Consider the following 12,001-nt stretch of genomic DNA (forward strand, 5'->3'; position numbering starts at 1 on the left):
GTGTGGCATGGATGCAGTCTTGCCTGTTGAAATAGAGATTCCTTCCTTAAGGATTTTGACCGATGTCAAGCTCGATGAAGTTGAATGGGTCTAAACCCATTTTGACCAACTGAACCTTATTGATGAGAAGCGATTGGTAGTCATCTACCATGTCCAGATTTATCAAAAGCACATCAAGAGGGCACACGACAAGAAGGTCTTCCCCCGTAACCTCGAGGTTGGAGATATTGTATTAAGGAAGATTTTGCCCACACATACCGATCCAAGGGGTAAATGGACACCGAATCACGAAGGCCCATACATTATGAGAAAGGTCTTCTCTGGAGGAGCCTCAATCCTTGCAAAAATGGATGGTGAAGATCTTCCATCCCCAGTGAATGTGGATACAGTCAAAAAATACTATGCTTATAAAAAAGAGAGAGAGCCTGATAAGTTGAAAACCCGAAAGCGTGACTTATGCAAAAATGGGTATCCCGGTAGACGGATAACCCGAAAGAGCGGTCTAGGAAAAATTTATGGATTTAATAAAAGTGAGAGGCTGCACCCCGTAAAGAATCTTTCTTCACTCCTCAATGAGTCAATTCAATGGCTTCCCTAGCAAGTCAATATAGTCACTCTCCTTCTGAAAGCAAGATCAAAGGATGACTAAAGGCGTAGAGACTACAACAGAGTTGGAATTTGGTGGAAACCCGAGATGTTTCATTGCCATTATGATTTTTAATTTCTTTTCACAATCACCTATTTTAGGAATTGCTTCTTTGTACAAAATCATCCATTTTGGGATCATTTATCAATAAAATCAGTTCCCTTATATGTGCTCGGTATTTTACTTTCCCTGCTTTGTCGCGAAATGTAACTTTTTTCAAAAATGATATACATCGGAATTTTTTTACGAAAACACCCTTCTTCAAATATGAACTGTAAGGGAAACAACATCGAATTACATTTTTTTTCAGAAATTGCTAAAGGTAACCAAAAACACACTTGGTATCCCTAACTTAAAAGAATCGCGAAGTCCCTTGGACTTGGCCAGTTGTCTCCTCCCAGCAGGTCTCCTCGGCCATTACACTCAATACTTTCTTGGACATCAAGTTTCAATTTCCCAATCACCATTTGTAGTGGGGTATTCGTTACCATTCGAGATATTGACTAAATCCAAGGTAAATCATACAAGTCGAGTCGCCACCGCACTTCTATTTATCCAAAGGAATGGTTAGAAAGCGAACAAAAACCTAAAAGTTTTAACAAAAACTAGTAAAGGAGAACAGAGATCTGGGTAAGGGTGTTGGTTATATAATGGGAAGGTGTTAGGCACCCAAAACATCCTAGGTCCTCCTAGGGAGCCCTTTTCACACTTGTTGTAAAGGTTGTTGTTTTTTGTGAAAAAATTGTTTGTGCAAACATGATTGAAGAGATGAGAAGAGAATATACAAGTTTATTTACATTTTGTGTTTGGATGGATAAACCCATTGCCTACGTACCATCTTATAGAAATATTAGGATCAAAACCTCGTAGTTCGGGGTAAAAATCTCAAAAAAAAGTTGGTGAATTGATTGGTCCAAAAGCCTTAAGGTCTTTTGTTATCAAAGGGAGAAAACTCAACCAAACCACAAATCCACCATGTGAGGATAGCCTCAACATGCTAGTGAGGGGTTAACCCTATAATAAGCATGGAAGACTCATTGTCCATCACTAAGGATATAGGTGAGTATTACATCTACCACAAGGATAACTCAAACCTAATAGCTAAAGGTTATGAAAATTTTGATTAAGGAAGTGGCCATTGGAACCACAAAGGCATTTGAATGAGTTATATTTACCAATTAGAAGTATATACAAAATGGTCTAAGTTGACTTAAAGATTCAATTCAAAATAAGTGTTATGAAAAGAAAGTTTGAAAATCAAAAGCATAAGGCTTAGGTTTCTAATGTTGAAAACAAATGTTAAATGTTTGCACAAAAGTTTTGGCTAAGGCTAGAGTGGAGAGAAGAAGAAGAAGGGATAAGATCCTAAGCATACAAGAAGTGAGGGAGAAGAGAACAAAACCACACAAGGAGTTCCTCTCTTGATTTCATATTGATGATCCAAGTAGCTCCCATCCTTTGGAATAAGCAATCACAAGCATAAACTCAAGCAATCAATCAATGAATTTTAAGATAAGGTTCTTCAAGGCATCTTGGATCTCTCTCTTTTAGGAGCTCATGGTAATGGTTCCTCAATTAGGCTCAAGTTGGAATCCCTAGCATAAAGAAAACACACATCAAAAAGTTCTATAATACAATCAAAGAATGGACAAGAGGGAGTTTAGAATGTGGTCCTTTCAATGTTCATCTTCAAGCTTTAAGCATTCTAAAGGCATGAGGCCTGGTTGCTCTTTGACATTTAAGCACTCTAAAGGCATGAGGCCTAGTTGCTCTTCAAACTCCATTTGCTTGGGTAAGGTCCTAAAATCTAAGTCCTTTTTGACCAATTCTTGGCATTTGCTTCACAACAAACAGACAACACAAGCATAAAAGATATATATATATATATATATATATATATATATATATATATATATATATAATCATATACCCAGTTGGGCAAAAGGCAAATGGCATTAACATAAACATGTGCTCCAATAAGCAAAGGAAAAAGCAAATGAATAATATGTGCAAGAATAGTAAATTGCGTAAAAGTAAAGTGCATAAAGTAAAAGTTAGTTGTTAGTAGTTAATAGTTAGTATGCCATAAGGCAAATTTAGCGCTATGTTAAGCAATCGTAATTGGACTTACGTAGAAGTCACAACTATCTGAGGCCGGTCAATAATATTGTAGGCAACAAACACAAGTTAGGAGTCTTGATTAGTGAACCAAGTCCCAACTACTTGCCATGCCAAAAAGAAGAAGAAAATTGATCTTGTATTGGTTTAAGTCTTTTGCATGATTTAGGAAACAACCTATCCTTAATACAAAGCCATTCACTTGATCAATTGATCAAGATGAATTAGGTTTGGATCAAGGAAGATTAAGTCTCCCTAATTAATGCTAACTTATCAACCTTCAACTCATTGATCAAAAAGAAAAAAGAAGAAGAAGAAGGAGAGGAATAAGAGAAATAAAAGAAGGCAAACATACAAATGCATTTAAATGAAGTAGAATGTACCAATCATCATATGTTGACCAATGACATTGAAAGTCAAAGTCAAACAATCAAAACAGAAGTGAGATGAAGATTGGAAGTCAATAAATGAACAAAATATTTTTGGCATTTTTAATATTTAAAATTAAAGTTGAATTAAAAATAAAAGAAAGGTCAAACTTCAAAATCACTTCAAATCAACTTTGAAAAGTCCAAGTGATTTATCCTAAGTTCAACAAGGTCAAACAAAGTTTGACAAAAAATTTCAGCATTTTTAAAAGTCAGAAACTATTTTTTATCAATTAAAAATGAATAAAAATAACCTAATTGAACTAAAATCTCAAATAAATCTCAAATCAATTTAAAAATTGATGAGAATATTTTTCATAGATTCATCATTATTCAAATAGGCTAGGAAAATATTTTTGAATTTTTTGAATATCAAAAACTATTTAAAATGAATTAAAAATAACCAAAAAAGAGAAAATTCACAAAAAATATTAAATGACAAAATAAAAAATATTAAAAATCAGAAATAGAAAATAGAATTTATTTGGAAAATCAAAGCAAATCTGGAAAATGAATCCAAGGGTCCATAATGCATCTGGCAATAGGACAGCCACCGTCTTCTCCGGTGAGCTTGGATTTTCCGGCCAAAATTGCAGAGATCCAAACCTTAATAAAAATGCACGATATATACATCTTTAGAAAGCTGGGATGATGTACATCATCCCTGTGCCACTCAATTCCACTCTAGATCTCTATATTGAGAGAAATCAGAGATGAAAGTTCTGTGGTGTTCATCATGAACTCAATGGATTTCAAAAATTAAATGCATAATCATGATGCCTCTATTGAGAGGACTTCAGCCAACACAAGATCCAAGAAAATAGGTCAATGGATGATGAGATTCAAAGAAAATACCAGTTGAAGAGTCAGCTTGATTTCTGGAAACTTGAGCTCGATTCCTTGCTTTCTTTGCCAAAATAGAAGATCAATGAGATGAATGATGAAGGTTTAGAAGCTCTAGATCCAAGGATTCAACCAGATGTAGTTGAATTTTGGATCTGAAAAATTTGAAAGAAAGTGAGATAGCTTCTTTGGTATTGGTTATGGTTTCAGTTGTGCAGCATTTATGGCGCCATTAGGTTGAGGAAGAGTGAGGCTGAACAGCTCTGTATATAGCAATTGGCAAAGGCAATGCATGAAAATTTCATGTGCATGAATGAAGAGGGCCTCCATGCATGGGCCTGTACAGGCGCATGGAAGGTCCAAATCTAATTGATTTGGCAAGCTTAACATCAGCATATTGGTTTTGGACGTACAGATATGATGTAATTGGATTATGCATGAAGTTTGAATCAAGTTTCCATAAATGCACCAAAATATTCCCTTCTTCGAAAATGCCATTTGCCAAACCCACATATGATCATGTGAGTAATGGTTGGAAAGGTCTTGATGTAAGGAACAATTGTTATGTTGGACAAAAATCCATTTGAAGTGTGGAATTTTATGAAATTCGAGTTTAAAGTGCAAGGTGTATGACATGTCAAAGCAAGGTTTCTAAATTTCTCCAACATAACATTTGAAGTAGACATCTTAAGCTTTCCAATTCATTTGATCCCACCTCAAAATCGTAAAAAATGAATGAGTTATGTCCTTGGGAAGTTGACCCAAAGTTAGGGTTTCAGTCAAAATGACCTATAATGTATTGGAATGGGAGATGGCCTTCCAAGCTTCAAATCAATTTTTGATGAACATGAAAGTTTTTCATATTGTCCTTTAGAAAATTTTTGCTTTTGGAATCATCTCCATTTGACCAACACATAAAAAGTTAGGTCTCAGTGCATTTCAAAATAGTCAAATGAATTGACTGATCAACTTCTCAAGTCCATGACTCATATCTTGATGAATTGATGATTGAGGACACTCAGATAAGTTCAAATATGCATGAAATGATGAATTAAAGAACTTTCCTTGATTGTATTTGACCATGGGCTGAGGTTGCTTCAAGAGCAAGGCATTGTTGTACACAGGTGAATTAGGGTTTCTTGAAGAAACAAAACCTCAAACCCTTTGACTTGCTTTGATCAAAATGATGAATTGAGATACTAGGGAGGCATATTTGATGGATGAAAGCTTTGGGAATCATTACCATGCTTGCTTTCATCTTCTCTTGGCCATGTCATTGTACAAAGGATCTCCTAGAGGCTTTTGACCTTGTGATTGCTCATGCTACAAACAAAAGATGTTAGTGACATATTTTTGTGCTTTTGGTTAGTAAACAAAATAAGAAAAGCAATGATATACAATTCAAGCATACTTGGTGATCTCAAACCACTCACAAATGGTCCCACCCAAAGGCAAAGGGAACCAAGATGCTTATGATCCTTGAGGCAATGCAAGTGCAATGTTATGATGCCATGAGGGATCTTAGGGACAAAATTGGGGTCTTACAGATGCCCCTATTTAAGGTCATTCTAGCCGGAGAAGTGAAGGTTAAAGTCTTCATCTCGACGGGGTAGAATGGGCTTAAATAATATCAAAGAGACGAATTTTGGTCCCTAAGAGACCTCGTGATGCAGATGTATGCATGCAAATGGCAAAACTCTGTGGGGATATGCGTCCACAAAAGAAATCCGGAGAAACTAAAAATCCAAAAGAGTAATACACTCACTATGGAGACAGCGACTCTGGCGGAGTAAAGGGTAAAATGCGTGAGCAGGTCACGACTTGAGACTTGTTAAGAGACACAGAGAGAATCCATGAAATGAATCAATGGAAGGACTCGAGCTGACTCGAAGATGCATGTAGTGGGGAATATGCCAATACAGCCAAAAACTATCCGCAACGGATACTTTGGATAAAAATCCGGACTCAGGTGGGGATGTCCACTAAGGACTCAACTGAGGAAGATCCCAACAGAACTCTTGGGGAAGCAACGGGATGAGGTATTACCGGTTACTGGGTAATAAGCTCAAAGAGACATGTGATCTGAACACCAGTATAAGGGTGAGAGAACAACATGCTCGGGAAGAATGAGTATCTAAGACCGGTATGAGGGTGAGAGATATCAATCAACCAAACCATCTGAGGAAGACCTAGAAAGGGTATATCTCAACTCAGGAAAATCTGACTCCACAAGGGACAAAAAGTCATAATAGGGAGCAGAAGGAAGGAACACCAGGGACGCCGGTTACTGGGCATATAATAGGTGACCAACCAAAGCGTGAATTGGGGAATACACCCAAAACACTCATCATCCAAAAAGAGAGCAAAAAGCAAACTCGATTACGGGATGGACATTCGATTCCACAAAGGGATACGAATCTTACTCAATTGGGGAAGAACAAAAGGCTTCGACCGAAGAGTGCATGAGATATATTATCTATTACCGTCAGAACATAGATAATATACTCGCATGGAAGATTATCCACAACCGGTTACTGGGTTAATAAAGGATAAATCGACCCAGAGAAAAAGGCATCGGGATACCGAAACTAGGTATAACGATGACCGTTCAAGGGGAGCAACAAACATTACCATCCACTGGTACATGAAAGGTAAATTGCTGGGGACAAAATTTCCTAATCAGAGCAATTATCCAAAAGAAGGGGAATATCATCACCGAGTATTGGATAATGATAACCGTCAAGGAGGGGATTACATCTACCGGATACTGGGTAGAAAACCACGGAAGAGTAACCGTCATCAAAAAGGATGAACAAACAGGTTAACTCTGTAAAGGGGAGAAAATAGGGTTTACAACTACCGGTATAAGGGTAGAAAACCACAGACTCTGCCGAGGATAAGATGAATGATTACCGATTAATGAGCAATTATTCATTCATACCATGGGGAAACACAGGAAACAGTCACAAGAGGCCAATTTAGGATCAAACCAAAGAGGCAAACTGAATCAAAACTCGTCCTAATGAGGACATAACTCATTAGGGAAACCTCTCCCAATATATGTGTTAAGAGGAAGCAAAAAAAACAACCGTCGTCCACGAGGATATAACTCAGTGGGGAACGCGGAAGGAAAGATAAACACTTTCTGCTTAATGGGCTGACTCTATATTTAGGGATCAGACGCCGACATCTGCTTTGGGAATGTACTACCAACTAGCAGAGAATAACGAACAAAGATATATGACAAAGAATGCAATATGAATATCCGAATGTTTGAAAATTATATGCACACATGCATGATTTATGTATGATGAATGCTGACAGACAGACATTTCTAACACGAACAGGCTCCAAAGAATAAGCACACAAACATCCAGTACTACATCTCAAGAGAGAAAGCCACGTTCATCGGAGAGTATCCAACCTGCCGGGGATCAGAGATACCAGGAAGCAAAGAACTCTGCAGGGGATGAATCATCAATCATTCCAGCTGGGGGACAAGAGTTTATGGCACAGATAAAAAACCGCCGCATAAGCAACTCTACTGGGGAATCTATCCAAGGGATAAAGGGATTCTGGGGATCAACCACCAAGTATTGTACCCACCAAGGAGATCACATCTGCTGAGGAGGAAAGGTTGCTACTCCGCTGAAGGGGAGAGTGGTGAAAATCTCAACAAGCATTACACTCAGTAGGATAAACCATAAAAAGGCTCCGGAGGAAGAAGATACAGTCATGCCAGGAATATGAACAAATGTCTTACCCTGTTGGAGATCATACCATCCTTGGGAGAGCACTGATGATCTCCTAAGTATCTTTTCGTCGTTGTGAATGTTCACTTTGTTTAAGAAACAAGTTATGAAAAATTCATTTCTTCAAAACAATGATATTTTTTTCAATTAAAACATGCAAAACATTTGTCAAATAGAAACAAATAAGAGTGCAAATAATTGGATAAAAAGCTCAAATTTATTTGATGGAATGGCAGCCTGCAAATGGCAAGACTCCATAGATCTTTACAAGTTTGAAATTGGTGATATATATTGGAAAAGGGATACATTGAACATAATGACCATTTCTCCACCAATTCTGAATTCGATGTATTCGAAACTTCGGTCGATGACGAATGAGCAAGAATCTCTGACGGATGACAGTTGTAGAACAAAGTCTTGTCAGGATGCAGTTACTTGCCAAATCCCTAATTTTTGCCTAGATTGTCCCAGGATGAGGTACTCAAATCTAGCGGGATGCATATATTCCTTTTTTCTTTCATGTCTCTAACTTTTTCCTGGACCACCCTTTCGGGTTTTCAACCCACCGAGACGCTCATTTTTTGCCTAAGCCGCCCTTTCGGGTTTTCAACTTAGCGAGCTATTCTGTTTTTTTTATTTCTAGGCGAAGTATTTCTTGACTGCATCTGAATTCATAAGACGAGTGGAATCCTCCCCATCCATAGTTGTAAGTATCAAAGCACTGCCTGAAAAGGCTCTCTTAACAACATATGGACCTTCATAGTTTGGAGTCCACTTGCCCCTGGAATCGGGCGCGAAAGACAAGACTTTCTTGAGCACAAGGTCACCCTCTCGGAACATACACGAGGCTTGACCTTCTTATCAAAAGCTTTCTTCATTCTCTGCTGATATAACTGACCATGGCACATGGCAGTCAATCTTTTTTCTTCTATCAAGTTCAGCTGGTCATAACGACTCTGAACCCATTCAGCCTCAGTCAAGTTGGCCTCCATCAAGATTCTCATTGATGGGATCTCCACCTCTACTGGGAGTACAACCTCCATGCCATAGACAAGAGGGAAAGGGGTTGCCCCTGTTGAAGTGCGGACAGACGTACGATATCCATGTAAAGCAAATGGCAGCATCTCATGCCAATCTTTATACGTAACAACCATCTTCTGGATAATCTTCTTGATATTCTTATTAGCAGCTTCAATAGCCCCATTCATCTTGGGTCTATAAGGAGAAGAATTATGATGGGCGATCTTGAACTCACTACACAACTCTTTCATCATTTTGTTGTTCAAGTTAGATCCATTATCAGTAATGATCTTATCTGGCACACCATAACGGCATATGAGTTGATTCTTGATGAACTTCACGACCACCTGCCTGGTCACATTTGCATACGATGCCGCTTCAACCCACTTGGTGAAGTAATCAATTGCTACGAGAATAAATCTGTGTCCGTTAGATGCTTTTGGCTCTATCATGCCAATCATGTCAATTCCCCACATGGAGAAGGGCCATGGCGATGAAATTACATTTAGAAGTGTCGGGGGAATATGAATCTTATCCGCATAAATCTGAGACTTATGGCATTTCTTTACGTATTTGCAGCAGTCAGACTCCATTGTCAGCCAATAGTAGCCTGCTCTCAACATCTTTCTAGCCATGGCATGTCCATTGGAATGAGTACCAAATGAACCCTCGTGGACCTCAGTCATCAACAGGTCTGCTTCGTGTCTATCCACGCATCTGAGTAGCACCATGTCAAAATTTCTCTTGTAAAGCACATCACCATTGAGGTAGGAACTTCCCGACAATCTCCTCAAAGTCTTCCTATCTTTCACCGATGCTCCAGGCGGGTAAACCTGGCTCTGAAGGAAACACTTGATATCGTAATACCATGGCTTATCATCTTTTACTTCTTCTATTGCAAATACATGAGCGGGTCTGTCCAAGCGCATCATAGTGATATTGGGAACTTCATTCCAAAGTCTTACCACCATCATTGAAGCAAGTGTAGCAAGAGCATCTGCCATCCGATTCTCATCTCGAGGAATATGATGGAAGTCAACCTCAGTAAAGAACGTTGAAATCCTCCTCGCATAATCCCTATATGGAATGAGACTAGGCTGATTCGTTTCCCATTCACCCTTAATCTGATTGACAACGAGGGTCGAATCACCATAAACATCAAGATGCTTGATCCTTAGATCAACGCATTCCTCTAAACCCATAATACAGGCCTCGTACTCAGCCATATTATTCGTGCATTTGAAAGTTAGCCTTGCTGTAAAAGGAATATGTGTGCCCTGAGGAGTAATAATCACTGCCCCAATACCATTTCCATACTGATTTACAGCGCCATCAAACACCATACTCCATCTGGAACCAGGCTCTCGCCCTTCGTCAAGTGTAGGCTCATCACAATCTTTCATTTTCAAATACAGAATCTCCTCATCCAGGAAGTCATACTGAACTGATTGATAATCCTCGATAGGCTGATGTGCCAAGTGGTCAGCCAAAATACTACCTTTAATAGCCTTCTTAGCTCGATATTCAATATCATACTCTGACAACAACATTTGCCAACGGGCAATCCTCCCGGTTAAAGCAGGCTTCTCGAAGATGTACTTGATTGGATCCATTATGGATATCAACCAAGTCGTATGATTTATCATATACTGGCGTAAGCGCTTAGCAACCCAAGCCAAAGCACAGCATGTCTTCTCAAGCATTGAGTATCGAGACTCACAATCAGTGAACTTCTTGCTCAGGTAGTAGATGGCATATTCTTTCTTCCCTGATTCGTCTTGTTGACCAAGGACACAACCCATTGAGTCTTCAAGAGCAGTTAAATATATAATCAAAGGTCTTCCTTCTACAGGCGGAGATAGGATCGGAGGCTCAGACAAATACTCTTTAATACTGTCAAAAGCTTTCTGGCAATCCTCGGTCCAATTATGGGACTGATCTTTCCGGAGGAGCTTAAATATCGGCGCACATGTGGCAGTCATGTGGGATATGAATCTGGAAATATAATTCAAATGGCCAAGAAAACCTCGGACTTGCTTCTCAGTTTTGGGCGCAGGTATCTCTAGTATCGCTTTGACCTTTACAGGATCAACCTCAATACCTCTTTCACTGACAATAAAACCCAATAACTTGCTGGAACGGACTCCAAATATACACTTGTTGGGATTCAGACGAAGCTTATACTTCCTCAAACGCTGAAAAAGCTTCAACAAGTGCTCTACATGTTCAACTTCCGTTCTTGACTTAGCAATCATATCATCAACATACACCTCAATCTCCTTGTGCATCATATCATGAAACAAGGTGGTCATAGCTCGTTGATACATGGCTCCGGCATTCTTTAAACCGAAGGGCATCACTCGATAACAGAATGTTCCCCAAGGTGTGATGAATGTTGTCTTCTCCATATCCTCGGGTGCCATCTTGATCTGATTATATCCGGAAAATCCGTCCATAAATGAGAAGACATTGAATTTAGTTGTATTGTCTACCAACATGTCAATATGTGGTAGAGGGAAATCATCTTTCGGATTAGCCTTATTCAAGTCTCTATAGTCCACACACATCCGGACTTTTCTGTGTTTCTTAGGCACGGGCACAATATTGGCCATCCATTGAGGATATGTAGAAATCACCAGAAACCCTGCATCAATTTGCTTCTGAACCTCCTTTTTGATCTTCACTGCCATATCAGGATGAGTTCTTCTGAGCTTCTGCTTCACAGGCACGCACTCAGGCTTCAAGGGTAAGAAATGTTGCACAATATCAGTATCTAGACCGGGCATGTCTTCATATGACCAGGCAAAGACATCAACATATTCTCCTAGAAATTCAATCAACCCTTTCTTAACAGACTCTTCAAGGAGTGCCCCAATCATCACTTCTCGTACACAACCCTCAGACCCCAAGTTGACTGTTTCTAGGTTCTCAAGATGCGGCTGAATGATCTTCTCTTCATGCTCAAGTAGACGGGTAATCTCGTCAGGAATCTCTTCAACATCATCTTCTTTTGCCTTAAATACAGGGAATTCAAAGCTGGGAGATGGTGTTGGGTCATTATGTTCAATGGGTTTGATCAACCTGCATAATGATTTTGGATATGAAAAGCTTTAGAATTCAAACAAGACAATCATTATGCAGATGAAAAGATTGATTTTATTCTATTTTTAGGTTTTATGTGATCATCAATTTCA

Source organism: Lathyrus oleraceus, chromosome 2 (genome assembly GCF_024323335.1).
Source record: "Lathyrus oleraceus cultivar Zhongwan6 chromosome 2, CAAS_Psat_ZW6_1.0, whole genome shotgun sequence".
Lineage (NCBI taxonomy): Eukaryota > Viridiplantae > Streptophyta > Magnoliopsida > Fabales > Fabaceae > Lathyrus > Lathyrus oleraceus.